Here is an 18,178-nt window from a genome sequence, read left to right as displayed (position 1 = left end):
TCTTATTACAAACTTGATAACGACATAGGGAGAGAGAAGGGTGTGTCCCTATGGTGATAGCGACCTCTCGTTGCTTCTCTTAGGGGAACATGTGATCTCTAACGGCTCTTTGCCATCTTCTCGATCCTTCTTTTCCTCATGGGCCTTTGTAGAACACTCTCAGCCCTTTATTCACATCATTCGTGGTCGGCCTCAACAAACCGTACGGACGGCCCTAACACCTAACCGTACGGACGGCCCTATCACATAACCGTACGGACGGCCGATTACACCCAAGGTTATCTTGATCAATACTCCCCCTCAAGTTTAGTCGAATGAAATGACTAAACTTGGAACCCATGAAGCATCACCTCATTAAAAAAAACCTTGGCATAGAAAACCTCATGGGACAAAACTATGTCAAGGGAAAAAGAGTGTGATGTCCATGGATTAAGTGAGGTGATCAAGGGCGAGTGATGTCTACAAGTCCAAGTCTGCTATGAATATGTTCACAAACCTTGGAGCTTGCAGCTTTGGTGAAAATGTCTGCCAGTTGGTCTTGACTCCGAGTATGACACGGTAGGATGACCCCTTCTTCTATCTTTTCTCGAACCTTGTGGCAGTCAACCTCAATGTGTTTGGTTCTCTCATGAAACACTGAATTAGTAGCAATGTGAATCGCAGCCTCATTGTCGCAACGTATGGTGATTGGTTTCTTTGAATCAATGCCGAGGTCCTTGAGGAGTGCCTTCAACCAGGTCAGTTCATTTGTTAGCTTCCGCATTGCTCTATACTCGGCTTCAGCACTAGAGCATGAGACCACCTTCTGCTTCTTTGACTTCCATGTGACCAAGTTCCCACCAACAAATGTACAATACCCGGTAGTTGACTTCCTGTCCAATGTATCTCCAGCGTAATCAGCATCACAATAGCCCACTATCTCCGTGTTTGAATTCCTGCCCATCCATATGCCTTGACCCGGGCTTCCTTTAAGATAGCTAAGTATCCTCTCTACAATGCTCCAGTGATACTTAGTCGGAGCCTGCATGTATTGACTCGCCTGGTTGACTACATAACAAATGTCAGGCCGCGTGATCGTGAGATATATGAGCTTCCCCACAAGTCGCCGGTATCTTGTAACGTCCTCATATGGTTCATCCATTGGATCTCGCGATTGTCCCTCCATGGCCCGAATGCTCTCCCCCTTTCGCTTGGCCTGGGAGCCTTCGTCCAGTGGAGTGAGAGACGGTCTTACGGCGAGGTGGCCAGTCTCGGCCAAGAGATCAAGAGTGTACTTCCGTTGAGAGAGAAACAGGCCGCCTGGCGAGCGAAAGATCTCTATACCAAGGAAGTAACGAAGCTCGCCGAGGTCTTTGATGTCGAACGCAGAGTGAAGAAAAACCTTGGTGGCCTGAACGCCCTCTTAATCATCGCCGGTGATGATAAGATCATCAACATAGATGAGGACGACGACGAGACCATCGGGAGAACGACGAGTGAAGAGGGTGTGGTCTGGTTCACAACGTTTGAAGCCTTGATCTTTGAGCGTAGAGCTCAACTTGTGGTACCAGGCTCGAGGAGACTACTTGAGACCGTAAATGGCCTTGCGAAGTCGGAGGACCTTGCCGGGTGCAACCATGTCTTCGAGCCCTGGGGGGGGGTGCATATAGACCTTCTCTTGAAGCTCCCCCTGAAGAAATGCATTCTTGACATCCATTTGCCAAAGATCCCACGAGAGGTTAGTGGCAACGGAGAACACCACCCTAACAGTATGAAGCTTGGCGACCGAGGCGAAGGTTTCCGTATAATCCGACCCATATGTTTGAGTAAAGCCATGAGCCACAAGGCGAGCTTTGTACCGTTCTATCTCACCAGTGCTTAAATACTTGATGGTAAAGACCCATCGCGAACTGACAGCCTTCTTGCCTCTAGGCAGGTCAGCTTCATCCCAAGTGTGGTTGCGAACCATGGCACCAGTTTCATCGGATACGGCATCTCGCCACACTTGATGATCTTTGGCCTCATCGTATGTCTGGGGTATATAATTAGCATCAATAGACCCTAGGAATGCTGCATGATTAGGCGGCAACACGGCAAGCGAACAAACATCCTGAATCGGATGGGCAACCGCTTGATTGTTATAATACACATGCTTGTTCTTCCAGGTAGATGGATGAGACTTGACACGTTCGCTCCGTCTGAGTGGTATGAGAGGTGTGGATGAGGCTGGCTGACTTGGCTCGGCGGTAGTAGTAGCGCCTCGTACTAGCTCGGCGGTAGAAGGGATAGGCTCAGCGGGAGGTGTGGGAACGACTCCTTCGGATATGTCCTCTCCCGGCTCAGGAAGTTGTTCCTCAGGACGTGGAGATGGATCATAATCAGCTGGGGGCTCTGCCAGCTGTGTAGATTCATTGGGAGCTACTGGCGGTAACTGTGCCCCGGGACAAGATTGTTGTGTAACACCAAGATGATCTAGTAGGAACCGTAAGTTGGCCGCACGGTCAGTGGTGGAGTGAGATAGGTCCTTAAGGCTGTTCCAGTCTTTTGTCTCATAGTAGCCTTGATCTTCCAGAAACTTGACGTCTCTAGACACGTACATGCGGCCATTGACCGGATCATAGCACTTGTAGCCTTTTTGTGTGGTTGAGTTACCAATAAACATGATTTGGTACTCTTTCCATCTAGTTTACTCCGCTGCTCTCCTGGAATCAAAACGAAACCCACACAGCCAAATACTCGTAAATGGTTTAATGATGGTTTAGTTTTAGTAAGAATTTCAAAAGGAGTTAGGTCGCTTAGGATTTTTGTTGGCATTCGGTTGATAAGATAGCAGGCTGTCATGACCGCATCTCCCCAAAAACGTTTTGGCACATTCATATGGAACATCATTGACCGCGCCACCTCCATAAGGTGCCTGTTCTTCCTCTCCGCCACACCATTTTGTTGTGGAGTGTACGGGCAGCTCGTTTGTTGTAAGATGCCATGTGCGGTTAGGTGTTCTCTAAGTTTGTGACTAGTGTATTCTCCTCCATTGTCTGACCTAAGCACTTTGATCTTGGCATTAAAGTGATTAGTGACATAGTTTTGGAAATTTATAAATGCATCATACACACGGTCTTTAGAGGGTAACAAAGTTATCCAAGTATATTTCGACTTTTCATCAATAAAGGTCACAAAGTACTTGTTGTTATCTCTAGACAAGCATGGTGATGTCCAAACATCAGAATGAACCAAATCAAAGCAATTTTCATAAATGGTAGAAGATTTAGGAAACACAGTTCTACAATGTTTCCCAAGGATACAAGACTCACACCTAGAACTACTAAAAGAAACATTAGGCAATAACAACTCAAGAGCAAGAGAGTGGGGATGGCCTAGTCTAGCATGCCACAATGCATCATTATCATTCTTATTAGACAATAAACAAGAGGTAAGTGAAATAGAATTAGAAGGACTTTGTGAAGTCTTCTCTAAAGTATAAAGGTCTCCGGTTCCATTTCCTTCCCCAAGTATCTTTCCAGTCTTAATATCCTGAAAATGAACACTATTAGGACCAAAAACAACATAGCAATTCAAATCATTAGCTGCTTTCTTTACTGATAGGAGGTTAGACGTGAATGTTGGCATGTAAAATGCTTTAGAGTTATGTTCAAGCAGTTTTAAATTACCAACACCTTTTACAGGGATCCGATCACCATTAGCAATAACCACATTACCTAAAGCTGGTTCTATATTGTCTAGTAGACTCGGGTTGCTAATCATATGGTGAGAAGCCCCCGAGTCAATGACAAGCATTTTAGAAGGTTTAGTGGCAAAGAATGTGGTACCGGATTCTTTTAGTGCGGCGATGGACTTAATGAGAGCCTCCAAGTCAGATTTTCTCACGTAGTCTCCATAGGACGCAGCCATCGCCGTTGTCTCCCCCTGGCTCACCGTTCCGGGTGCTTGACCGCTTGTACCTTCATGAGACAGATTCGCTTTGAACTTAGCTGGCTTAAGATGTGGGTGAAGAATCCAACACTTGTCCCTCACGTGACCTTTCTTCTTACAGTGGTCACACACCACCATCTTCCTCTCGTCCGGCCTGTAGACCCCCTTGTTAGCCGTAACCAGCTCGCCCTTCCCACTAAAGAGACCGAGAGACCCTTGTTCCTTTTGAACCTGAGCACATACGTCGTCAAGAGTAGGCAGCTTGTCACCACGGAGTATGTGTTTGATGAGGTCGTTGAAGGCAGGGTTGAGGGTAAGGAGCAAGCCAAAGACTTTGTCTTGCTCCTTCCTTTCGTTCAGAATCGCCGGATCGATGGTGCTTGGCCGGAGCATCTCTAGTTCGGCCCACAATGACCGAAACTTCCCAAAGTGCTTGGTAACCTCCAAGTCTTCTTGATGAAGGCTATTAATGGCCTTCTTGACTTCAAACACACAGGTTAGGTTCGTGACATTCCCGTACACATTAGCTAGCGTGTCCCATAGTTCCTTCGCTGTCTCACAGTATGAGTAGGCTTCTAAGATGGGCGCGTCCAGCGAGTTTTGAAGGATGGCAAGCACGGTCTGATCCTCTTGAAACCATTTGATTTCCTTTTCGAGTTCAGCCTCCTTGTCTTCCTCTGTTTCTTCTTTGCTGTCCTCTTTGTTGGCTTTCTTGGGGAGTTGGTTTGTTTCCACATGAATCCAGAGTCCCCGGCCACTAAGAGCAGTCTTTGTGGTTCTTTTCCACAAGAGATAGTTGGCGCCTTGGAGTACCACCGGAGTAACTATCGGTTTTGCAGTTTCCATGGCAAGAGAAAGAGTATAGTTTTCTAGAGGGTAGAGAAGTAGACTAAAGAGTGAGTTTAGAGAGTGGTAGATCGAGAAACTTGCTCTGATACCATGTTAGTTTAGGCGGAATGAGATTGTTGGTTTAGATTAGTTTGGAGTAGAGAAAGAAATTGTTGAGAGAATTAGTGAACAAGAACAAAGAGAATAAAGAGAAGAGATTCAGTATTAGAATAGAATACATACAATGTCGGCTGTAGGCCTTAAATAGAAATAAAACTAGGGCTACTCTTATTACAAACTTGATAACGACATAGGGAGAGAGAAGGGTGTGTCCCTATGGTGATAGCGACCTCTCGTTGCTTCTCTTAGGGGAACATGTGATCTCTAACGGCTCTTTGCCATCTTCTCGATCCTTCTCTTCCTCATGGGCCTTTGTAGAACACTCTCAGCCCTTTATTCACATCATTCGTGGTTGGCCTCACCAAACCGTACGGACGGCCCTAACACCTAACCGTACGGACGGCCCTATCACATAACCGTACGGACGGCCGATTACACTCAAGGTTATCTTGATCAATAAGAAGTGTCTCGCTCGGAAGAGGGATTATTTATATCTCAAAGAAAATATGCTATTGATCTCTTAAGTGATGTAGGGAAACTTGGATCAAGACCGGTTAGTACACCGCTGGATGAGAACTACAAAGTCTGTCGTGAGGGGGAGCTAGAAGACCAACCATTTGAGAATGTAGCCCAATATAGAAGATTGGTCAGTAAGCTCATTTACTTAACTATTACACGACCAAATATTTGTTTTGCCGTGAATCAGGCTAGTCAGCACATGCAAGCTCCAAAGATCCACCTCTGGAACATAGTCAACCGGATTCTCAAGTTTATCAAAGGATCACCGGGCCAGGGTATTTGGATGGGATGCAACAACAACACGGAGCTTGTAGGCTATTGTGATGTGGACTATGCTGGAGACCGAGATGACCGACGATCAACAACCGGCTACTGTACCTTTCTAGGAGGCAACCTAGTGACATGGAAGAGCAAGAAACAGAAAGTGATATCTCTATCTAGTGCGGAGTCGGAGTATAGGGCGTTGCGCAAACTTACTACTGAGTTGATGTGGCTCAAGAATCTACTTCAAGACCTTGGAGTTGAAATTACCACGCCCATCACTATGCATTGTGATAATGAAGCAGCTATCCATATTGCAACCAACTCGGTTTTCCACGAGAGGACAAAACATATCGAAGTCGATTGTCACAAAGTTCGAGAGCAAATCCAACTAGGCGTCACCATCCCGTGTCACAGCGAGAGCTCCGAACAATTGGCCGATGTATTCACAAAAGCAGCTAGCCCACAAGTGTGTGAGTACATACACTCAAAGCTTGGACTCATGGACCTCACTAAACCATGAAGCCTACACTCTTTTTCCCTTATGTATAGTTTTTCCCAAGAGGTTTTCTATACTAAGGTTTTTAACGAGGTAGGTGATCATTGGTTCAAGCTTTAGTCTTGGGGTCCAATGACTAAGCTTGAGGGGGAGTATAAATTGGGATCATGGTCACCTTGTCCGTACAGCCACCGTCCGTACATACTCTAGCCGGGCCGTCCGTACAACCGTGATGTCCAAACATGTAAAGGCCCATTCGTTGTGTCACAAGCCTCATAGTGAACCAAGACAAGTCTCTAGACCCTTCTATTCCTACCGTTAGCGATTCAAGCAAGTGGGGGAGAAGAAATCACATGTTAGGATAAGGAACAAGACATGTCACTTTCATGTCTTAATTACATTTAGCATCTTGTATAGAATATTCCTATTGCTTTCACATGTCTATATTTAGTTTGTATCTAGGTTCTAAATCAAGTAAGAAGTTGAATTCTTCTTCTATACTCTCTCTTACACTTCTACTCACTCACACAACCCTAAACCGCAAACTCTCCCTCTTTCACTATACTTTCTCCTCTTATCTTCTTTTTTGAATCTAAACTTACATTTGGAGTGTTTAGACAGCAATTAAACCAGTTTTATCCCAAAACAAGCTTAAATTGAGAAAATGGGCTAAAACCAAGAGAAAACATTGACTCGAAGCAGAAAACAGGTATGTTACTCTTTCTAGGGTCAAAATATGTAACAATCCAATTATTTTAACTAATTATAAAAGTTTGGGTTGAATTTGGAGTGTTTAGACACCACTTTTACCCATTTTGTCCCAAAAGAGGCTAAAACCGAAAAAACATTGATTCGAAGCAGTAAACAGCTATGTTACTATTTATAGGGTCAAAATATGTAAGAATCCAATACATTTGATAAATTATAAGAGTTTGGGTTGAATTTGTAGTGTTTAGACACCACTTTTACCTATTTTGTCCCGAAACAGGCTAAAACCAAGAAAAATTGATTTGAAGCAGTAAGCAGTTTTGTTACTGTTTCTAGGGTCAGAATGTTTGACAAGCCAATGCATTTGACTAATTGTATGAGTTCGGGATGAATTTGGAGTGTTTAGACAACACTTAAACCCGTTTTATCCCTAAACAGGCTTAAACCAAGAAAACAGGCTAAAACCGAGAGAAAACATTAATTCGAAGCAGTACACAGCTATGTTACTCTTTCTAAGATCAAAATATGTAACAATCCAATGCATTTGACTAATTATAAGAGTTTGGGTTGAATTTAGAGTGTTTAGACACCACTTTTACCCATTTTGTCCCGAAACAGGCTAAAACCGAGAAAACATTGATTCGAAGCAGTAAACAGATTTGTTACTGTTTCTAGGGTCAGAATCTGTGACAATCCAATGAATTTGACAAATTGTAAGATTTCGGGATGAATTTGTACTGTTTAGACAACACTTAAACCCGTTTTATCCCAAAATAGGCTTAAACCAAGAAAACAGGCTAAAACCGAGAGAAAACACTGATTCGAAGTAGTACACAGCTATGTTACTCTTTCTATGGTCAAAATATGTAACAATCCAATGCATTTGACTAATTATAAGAGTTGGGTTGAATTTGGAGTGTTTAGACACCACTTTTACCCATTTTGTCCTGAAACAGGCTAAAACCGAGAAAACATTGATTTGAAGCAGTTAACAGGTTTGTTACTGTTTCTAGGGTCAGAATGTGTTACAATCCAATGGATTTGACTAATTGTAAGACTTCGGGTTGAATTTGGAGTGTTTAGACAACACTTAAACCCGTTTTATCCTAAAATAGGCTTAAACCAAGAAAACTGGCTCAAACCGAGAGAACACATTGATTCGAAGTAGTTAACAGCTTTGTTACTGTTTCTAAGGTCATAATATGTAACAATCCAATTCTTTTGACTAATTATAAAAGTTTGGGTTAAATTTGGAGTGTTAAGACACCACTTTTACCCATTTTGTCCCGAAAGAGGCTAAAACCGAGAAAACATTGATTCGAAGCAGTAAACAGCTTTGTTACTGTTTCTAGGGTCAGAATCTGTGACAATCCAATGAATTCGACTAATTATAAGAGTTCGGGATGAATATGGAGTGTTTAGACAACAATTAAACCAATTTTATCCCAAAACAAGCTTAAATTGAGAAAATAGGCTAAAACCAAGAGTAAACATTGACTCGAAGCAGTAAACAGCTATGTTAATCTTTCTAGGGTCAAAATACGTAACAATCCAATTCTTTTAAATAATTATAAAAGTTCGGGATGAATTTGGAGTGTTTAGACACCACTTTTACCCATTTTGTCCCAAAAGAGGCTAAAACCAAAAAAACATTGATTCGAAGCAGTAAACAGCTATGTTACTCTTTATAGGGTCAAAATATGTAACAATCTAATATATTTGACTAATTATAAGAGTTCGGGTTTAATTTGGAGTGTTTAGACACCACTTTTACCTATTTTGTCCCGAAACAGGCTAAAACCAAGAAAACATTGATTCGAAGCAGTAAACAGTTTTGTTACTGTTTCTAGGGTCAGAATGTTTGACAATCCAATTCTTTTGACTAATTATAAAAGCTTGGGTTGAATTTGGAGTGTTTAGACACAACTTTTACCCATTTTGATCCGGAAGAGGGTAAAACCGAGAAAACATTGATTCGAAGCAGTAAACAGATTTATTACTGTTTCTAGGGTCAGTGTCTGTGACAATCCAATGAATTTGACTAATTGTAAGAGTTCGGGATGAATTTGGAGTGTTTAGACAACAATTAAACCAATTTGATCCCAAAACAAGCTTAAATCGAGAAAACAGGCTAAAACAAAGAGAAAACATTGATTCGAAGCAGTAAACAGCTATGTTACTCTTTCTAGGGTCAAAATATGTAACAATCCAATTCTTTTAACTAATTATAAAAGTGCGGGTTGAATTTGGAGTGTTTAGACACCATGTTTACCCATTTTGTCCCGAAAGAGGCTAAAACCGAGAAAACATAGATTCGAAGCAGTAAAAAGCTATGTTACTCTTTATACGGTCAAAATATGTAACAATCCAATGCATTTGACTGATTATAAAGGTTGGGTTGAATTTGGAGTGTTTAGACACCACTTTTACCCATTTTGTCCCGAAACAGGCTAAAACCGAGAAAACATTGATTCAAAGCAGTAAACAGCTTTGTTACTGTTTCTAGGGTCAGAATCTGTGATAATATAATGGATTTGACTAATTGTAAGAGTTCGGGATGAATTTAGAGTGTTTAGACAACACTTAAACCCGTTTTATCCTAAAACAGGCTTAAACCGAGAAAACAGGCTAAAACCGAGAGAACACATTGATTCGAAGCAGTAAACAGCTTTTTTACTGTTTCTAGGGTCAGAATGTTTGACAATACAACGCATTTGAATAATTGTAAGAGGTCGGGATGAATTTGGAGTGTTTAGACAACACTTAAACCCGTTTTATCCAAAAACCGACTTAAACCAAGAAAACAGGCTAAAACCGAGAGAAAACATTGATTCGAAGCAGTACACAGCTATGTTACTCTTTCTAGGGTCAAAATACGTAACAATCCAATTCTTTTAAATAATTATAAAAGTTCGGGATGAATTTGGAGTGTTTAGACACCACTTTTACCCATTTTGTCCCAAAAGAGGCTAAAACCGAAAAAACATTGATTCGAAGCAGTAAACAGCTATGTTACTCTTTATAGGGTCAAAATATGTAACAATCTAATATATTTGACTAATTATAAGAGTTCGGGTTTAATTTGGAGTGTTTAGACACCACTTTTACCTATTTTGTCCCGAAACAGGCTAAAACCAAGAAAACATTGATTCGAAGCAGTAAACAGTTTTGTTACTGTTTCTAGGGTCAGAATGTTTGACAATCCAATTCTTTTGACTAATTATAAAAGCTTGGATTGAATTTGGAGTGTTTAGACACAACTTTTACCCATTTTGATCCGGAAGAGGGTAAAACCGAGAAAACATTGATTCGAAGCAGTAAACAGATTTATTACTGTTTCTAGGGTCAGTGTCTGTGACAATCCAATGAATTTGACTAATTGTAAGAGTTCGGGATGAATTTGGAGTGTTTAGACAACAATTAAACCAATTTGATCCCAAAACAAGCTTAAATCGAGAAAACAGGCTAAAACAAAGAGAAAACATTGATTCGAAGCAGTAAACAGCTATGTTACTCTTTCTAGGGTCAAAATATGTAACAATCCAATTCTTTTAACTAATTATAAAAGTTCGGGTTGAATTTGGAGTGTTTAGACACCATGTTTACCCATTTTGTCCCGAAAGAGGCTAAAACCGAGAAAACATAGATTCGAAGCAGTAAAAAGCTATGTTACTCTTTATACGGTCAAAATATGTAACAATCCAATGCATTTGACTGATTATAAAGGTTGGGTTGAATTTGGAGTGTTTAGACACCACTTTTACCCATTTTGTCCCGAAACAGGCTAAAACCGAGAAAACATTGATTCAAAGCAGTAAACAGCTTTGTTACTGTTTCTAGGGTCAGAATCTGTGATAATATAATGGATTTGACTAATTGTAAGAGTTCGGGATGAATTTAGAGTGTTTAGACAACACTTAAACCCGTTTTATCCTAAAACAGGCTTAAACCGAGAAAACAGGCTAAAACCGAGAGAACACATTGATTCGAAGCAGTAAACAGCTTTTTTACTGTTTCTAGGGTCAGAATGTTTGACAATACAACGCATTTGAATAATTGTAAGAGGTCGGGATGAATTTGGAGTGTTTAGACAACACTTAAACCCGTTTTATCCAAAAACCGACTTAAACCAAGAAAACAGGCTAAAACCGAGAGAAAACATTGATTCGAAGCAGTACACAGCTATGTTACTCTTTTTATGGTCAAAATATGTAACACTCCAATGCATTTGACTAATTGTAAGAGTTTGGGTTGAATTTGGAGTGCTTAGACACCACTTTTACCCATTTTGTCCCGAAATAGGCTAAAACCAAGAAAACATTGATTCGAAGCAGTAAACAGCTTTGTTACTGTTTCTAGAGTCAGAATCTGTGACAATCCAATGCATTTGACTAATTGTATGAGTTCGGGATGAATTTGGAGTGTTTAGACAACACGTAAACCCGTTTTATCCCAAAACAGGCTAAAACCGAGAGAAAATATTGATTCCAAGCAGTAAACAGCTATGTTACTCTTTCTAGGGTAAAAAATGTAACAATCCAATGCATTTGACTAATTATCTCGTGTTTTTGTTGCCAACCACAGGCTAAAACCGAGAAAACATTGATTCGAAGCAGTAAACAGCTTTATGACTGTTTCTAGGGTCTGAATGTGTGACATTCCAATGCATTTGATTAATTGTAAGAGTTCGTGATGAATTTCTAGTGTTTAGACATCACTTTTATCCATTTTGTCCCGAAACAAGTTAAAACCGAGAAAACATTGATTCGAAGCAGTAAACAGCTTTGTTATTATTTCTAGGGTCAGAATGTGTGACAATCCAATGCATTTGACTAATTGTAAGAGTTCGGGATGAATTTGGAGTGTTTAGAAAACACTTAAACCTGTTTTATCCCAAAACAGGATTAAACCGAGAAAACAGGCTAAAACCGAGAGAAAACATTGATTCGAAGCAGTAAATAGCTATGTTACTCTTTCTAGGGTCAAAATATGTAACAATCCAATTCTTTTGACTAATTATAAAAGTTTGGGTTGAATTTGGAGTATTTAGACATCACTTTTACCTATTTTGTCCCGAAAGAGACTAAAACCAAGAAAACATTGATTCAAAGCAGTAAACGGCTTTGTTACTGTTTCTAAGGTCAGAATGTGTGACAATCCAATGGATTTGACTAATTGTATGAGTTCGGGATGAATTTGGAGTGTTTAGACAACACGTAAACCCGTTTTATCCCCAAAACAGGCTTAAACCAAGAAAACAGGCTAAAACCGAGAAAAAAAAATGATTCAAAGCAGTATACAGCTATATTACTCTTTCTAGGGTCAAAATATGTAACATTCCAATTCTTTTGACTAATTATGAAAGTTTGGGTTGAATTTGGAGTGTTTAGACACCACTTTTACCTATTTTGTCCCGAAACAGGCTAAAACCAAGAAAACATTGATTCGAAGCAGTAAACAGTTTTGTTACTGTTTCTAGGGTCAGAATGTTTGACAATCCAATTCTTTTGACTAATTATAAAAGCTTGGGTTGAATTTGGAGTGTTTAGACACAACTTTTACCCATTTTGATCCGGAAGAGGGTAAAACCGAGAAAACATTGATTCGAAGCAGTAAACAGATTTATTACTGTTTCTAGGGTCAGTGTCTGTGACAATCCAATGAATTTGACTAATTGTAAGAGTTCGGGATGAATTTGGAGTGTTTAGACAACAATTAAACCAATTTGATCCCAAAACAAGCTTAAATCGAGAAAACAGGCTAAAACAAAGAGAAAACATTGATTCGAAGCAGTAAACAGCTATGTTACTCTTTCTAGGGTCAAAATATGTAACAATCCAATTCTTTTAACTAATTATAAAAGTGCGGGTTGAATTTGGAGTGTTTAGACACCATGTTTACCCATTTTGTCCCGAAAGAGGCTAAAACCGAGAAAACATAGATTCGAAGCAGTAAAAAGCTATGTTACTCTTTATACGGTCAAAATATGTAACAATCCAATGCATTTGACTGATTATAAAGGTTGGGTTGAATTTGGAGTGTTTAGACACCACTTTTACCCATTTTGTCCCGAAACAGGCTAAAACCGAGAAAACATTGATTCAAAGCAGTAAACAGCTTTGTTACTGTTTCTAGGGTCAGAATCTGTGATAATATAATGGATTTGACTAATTGTAAGAGTTCGGGATGAATTTAGAGTGTTTAGACAACACTTAAACCCGTTTTATCCTAAAACAGGCTTAAACCGAGAAAACAGGCTAAAACCGAGAGAACACATTGATTCGAAGCAGTAAACAGCTTTTTTACTGTTTCTAGGGTCAGAATGTTTGACAATACAACGCATTTGAATAATTGTAAGAGGTCGGGATGAATTTGGAGTGTTTAGACAACACTTAAACCCGTTTTATCCAAAAACCGACTTAAACCAAGAAAACAGGCTAAAACCGAGAGAAAACATTGATTCGAAGCAGTACACAGCTATGTTACTCTTTCTAGGGTCAAAATACGTAACAATCCAATTCTTTTAAATAATTATAAAAGTTCGGGATGAATTTGGAGTGTTTAGACACCACTTTTACCCATTTTGTCCCAAAAGAGGCTAAAACCGAAAAAACATTGATTCGAAGCAGTAAACAGCTATGTTACTCTTTATAGGGTCAAAATATGTAACAATCTAATATATTTGACTAATTATAAGAGTTCGGGTTTAATTTGGAGTGTTTAGACACCACTTTTACCTATTTTGTCCCGAAACAGGCTAAAACCAAGAAAACATTGATTCGAAGCAGTAAACAGTTTTGTTACTGTTTCTAGGGTCAGAATGTTTGACAATCCAATTCTTTTGACTAATTATAAAAGCTTGGATTGAATTTGGAGTGTTTAGACACAACTTTTACCCATTTTGATCCGGAAGAGGGTAAAACCGAGAAAACATTGATTCGAAGCAGTAAACAGATTTATTACTGTTTCTAGGGTCAGTGTCTGTGACAATCCAATGAATTTGACTAATTGTAAGAGTTCGGGATGAATTTGGAGTGTTTAGACAACAATTAAACCAATTTGATCCCAAAACAAGCTTAAATCGAGAAAACAGGCTAAAACAAAGAGAAAACATTGATTCGAAGCAGTAAACAGCTATGTTACTCTTTCTAGGGTCAAAATATGTAACAATCCAATTCTTTTAACTAATTATAAAAGTTCGGGTTGAATTTGGAGTGTTTAGACACCATGTTTACCCATTTTGTCCCGAAAGAGGCTAAAACCGAGAAAACATAGATTCGAAGCAGTAAAAAGCTATGTTACTCTTTATACGGTCAAAATATGTAACAATCCAATGCATTTGACTGATTATAAAGGTTGGGTTGAATTTGGAGTGTTTAGACACCACTTTTACCCATTTTGTCCCGAAACAGGCTAAAACCGAGAAAACATTGATTCAAAGCAGTAAACAGCTTTGTTACTGTTTCTAGGGTCAGAATCTGTGATAATATAATGGATTTGACTAATTGTAAGAGTTCGGGATGAATTTAGAGTGTTTAGACAACACTTAAACCCGTTTTATCCTAAAACAGGCTTAAACCGAGAAAACAGGCTAAAACCGAGAGAACACATTGATTCGAAGCAGTAAACAGCTTTTTTACTGTTTCTAGGGTCAGAATGTTTGACAATACAACGCATTTGAATAATTGTAAGAGGTCGGGATGAATTTGGAGTGTTTAGACAACACTTAAACCCGTTTTATCCAAAAACCGACTTAAACCAAGAAAACAGGCTAAAACCGAGAGAAAACATTGATTCGAAGCAGTACACAGCTATGTTACTCTTTTTATGGTCAAAATATGTAACACTCCAATGCATTTGACTAATTGTAAGAGTTTGGGTTGAATTTGGAGTGCTTAGACACCACTTTTACCCATTTTGTCCCGAAATAGGCTAAAACCAAGAAAACATTGATTCGAAGCAGTAAACAGCTTTGTTACTGTTTCTAGAGTCAGAATCTGTGACAATCCAATGCATTTGACTAATTGTATGAGTTCGGGATGAATTTGGAGTGTTTAGACAACACGTAAACCCGTTTTATCCCAAAACAGGCTAAAACCGAGAGAAAATATTGATTCCAAGCAGTAAACAGCTATGTTACTCTTTCTAGGGTAAAAAAATGTAACAATCCAATGCATTTGACTAATTATCTCGTGTTTTTGTTGCCAACCACAGGCTAAAACCGAGAAAACATTGATTCGAAGCAGTAAACAGCTTTATGACTGTTTCTAGGGTCTGAATGTGTGACATTCCAATGCATTTGATTAATTGTAAGAGTTCGTGATGAATTTCTAGTGTTTAGACATCACTTTTATCCATTTTGTCCCGAAACAAGTTAAAACCGAGAAAACATTGATTCGAAGCAGTAAACAGCTTTGTTATTATTTCTAGGGTCAGAATGTGTGACAATCCAATGCATTTGACTAATTGTAAGAGTTCGGGATGAATTTGGAGTGTTTAGAAAACACTTAAACCTGTTTTATCCCAAAACAGGATTAAACCGAGAAAACAGGCTAAAACCGAGAGAAAACATTGATTCGAAGCAGTAAATAGCTATGTTACTCTTTCTAGGGTCAAAATATGTAACAATCCAATTCTTTTGACTAATTATAAAAGTTTGGGTTGAATTTGGAGTATTTAGACATCACTTTTACCTATTTTGTCCCGAAAGAGACTAAAACCAAGAAAACATTGATTCAAAGCAGTAAACGGCTTTGTTACTGTTTCTAAGGTCAGAATGTGTGACAATCCAATGGATTTGACTAATTGTATGAGTTCGGGATGAATTTGGAGTGTTTAGACAACACGTAAACCCGTTTTATCCCCAAAACAGGCTTAAACCAAGAAAACAGGCTAAAACCGAGAAAAAAAAATGATTCAAAGCAGTATACAGCTATATTACTCTTTCTAGGGTCAAAATATGTAACATTCCAATTCTTTTGACTAATTATGAAAGTTTGGGTTGAATTTGGAGTGTTTAGACAACACTTAAACCCGTTTTATCCCAAAATAGGCTTATTCCAAGAAAACAGGCTAAAACCGAGAGAAAAAATAGATTCGAAGCAGTACACCGCTATGTTACTCTTTCTAGGGTCAAAATATATAACAATCCAATTCTTTTGACTAATTATAAATGTTTGGGTTGAATTTGGAGTGTTTAGACACCACTTTTACTCATTTTGTCCCGAAAGAGGCTAAAACCGAGAAAACATTGATTCAAAGCAGTAAACAGCTTTGTTACTGTTTCTAGGATCAGAATCTGTGACAATCCAATGAATTTGACTAATTGTTAGAGTTCGGGATGAATTTGGAGTGTTTAGACAACAATTAAACCCGTTTTATCCCAAAACAACCTTAAATCGAGAAAACAGGCTAAAACCGAGAGAAAACATTGATTCGAAGCAGTAAATAGCTATGTTACTATTTCTAGGGTCAAAATATGTAACAATCCAATTTTTTTGACTAATTATAAAAGTTTGGGTTGAATTTGGAGTGTTTAGACATCACTGTTACCTATTTTGTCCCGAAAGAGACTAAAACCAAGAAAACATTGATTCAAAGCAGCAAACAGCTTTGTTACTGTTTCTAGGGTCAGAATGTGTGACAATCCAATGGATTTGACTAATTGTATGAGTGCGGGATGAATTTGGAGTGTTTAGACAACACGTAAACCCGTTTTATCCCAAAACAGGCTTAAACCAAGAAAACAGCCTAAAACCGAGAAAAAAATTGATTCAAAGCAGTACACAGCTATATTACTCTTTCTAGGGTCAAAATATGTAACATTCCAATTCTTTTGACTAATTATAAAAGTTTGGGTAGAATTTGGAGTGTTTAGACAACACTTAAACCCGTTTTATCCCAAAATTGGCTTATTCCAAGAAAACAGGCTAAAACCGAGAGAAAAAATAGATTCGAAGCAGTACACCGCTATCTTACTCTTTCTAGGGTCAAAATATATAAGAATCCAATTCTTTTGACTAATTATAAAAGTTTGGGTTGAATTTGGAGTGTTTAGACACCACTTTTACTCATTTTGTCCCGAAAGAGGCTAAAACCGAGAAAACATTGATTCAAAGCAGTAAACAGCTTTGTTACTGTTTCTAGGATCAGAATCAGTGACAATCCAATAACTTTGACTAATTGTTAGAGTTCGGGATGAATTTGGAGTGTTTAGACAACAATTAAACCCGTTTTATCCCAAAACAACCTTAAATCGAGAAAACAGGCTAAAACCGAGAGAAAACATTGATTCGAAGCAGTAAATAGCTATGTTACTCTTTCTAGGGTCAAAATATGTAACAATCCAATTTTTTTGACTAATTATAAAAGTTTGGGTTGAATTTGGAGTGTTTAGACACAACTTTTACCCATTTTGATCCGAAAGAGGCTAAAACCGAGAAAACATTGATTCGAAGCAGTAAATAGATTTATTACTGTTTCTAGGGTCAGAATCTGTGACAATCCAATGAATTTGACTAATTGTAAGAGTTCGGGATGAATTTGGAGTTTTTAGACAACAATTAAACCTATTTGATCCCAAAACAAGCATAAATCGAGAAAACAGGCTAAAACAAAGAGAAAACATTGATTCGAAGCAGTAAACAGCTATGTTACTCTTTCTAGGGTCAAAATATGTAAGAATCCAATGCATTTGACTGATTATAAGAGTTGGGTTGAATTTGGAGTGTTTAGACACCACTTTTACCCATTTTGTCCCGAAACAGGCTAAAACCGAGAAAACATTGATTCAAAGCAGTAAACAGATTTGTTACTGTTTCTAGGGTCAGAATCTGTGATAATATAATGGATTTGACTAATTGTAAGAGTTCGGAATGAATTTGGAGTGTTTAGACAAAACTTAAACCCGTTTTATCCTAAAACAGGCTTAAACCGAGAAAACAGGCTAAAACCGAGAGAACACATTGATTCGAAGCAGTAAACAGCTTTTTTACTGTTTCTAGGGTCAGAATGTTTGACAATACAACGCATTTGAATAATTGTAAGAGTTCGGGATGAATTTGGAGTGTTTAGACAACACATAAAACCTGTTTTATCCAAAAACCGACTTAAACCAAGAAAACAGGCTAAAAGCGGGAGAAAACATTGATTCGAGGCAGTACACAGCTATGTTACTCTTTCTATGGTCAAAATATGTAACAATCCAATGCATTTGACTCATTATAAGAGATTGGGTTGAATTTGGAGTGCTTAGACACCACTTTTACCCATTTTGTCCCGAAACAGGCTAAAACCAAGAAAACATTGATTCGAAGCAGTAAACAGCTTTGTTAC

General features: G+C 38.7%; 1 pseudogene; it reads right to left on the bottom strand.

The window, feature by feature from the left end:
* Window positions 1-459: 459 nt before the first annotated feature.
* LOC147928467 (secreted RxLR effector protein 161 pseudogene) lies at window positions 460-1,165 on the bottom strand (annotated as a pseudogene).
* Between the last annotated feature and the right edge of the window lie 17,013 nt (window positions 1,166-18,178).

Source organism: Camelina sativa, chromosome 14 (assembly GCF_030686135.1).
Source record: "Camelina sativa cultivar CO46 ecotype springtype chromosome 14, ASM3068613v1".
Taxonomy (NCBI): domain Eukaryota; kingdom Viridiplantae; phylum Streptophyta; class Magnoliopsida; order Brassicales; family Brassicaceae; genus Camelina; species Camelina sativa.
Note: the sequence above shows the minus strand (reverse complement) of the source record. Positions and strands in the feature narration are given on the sequence as shown.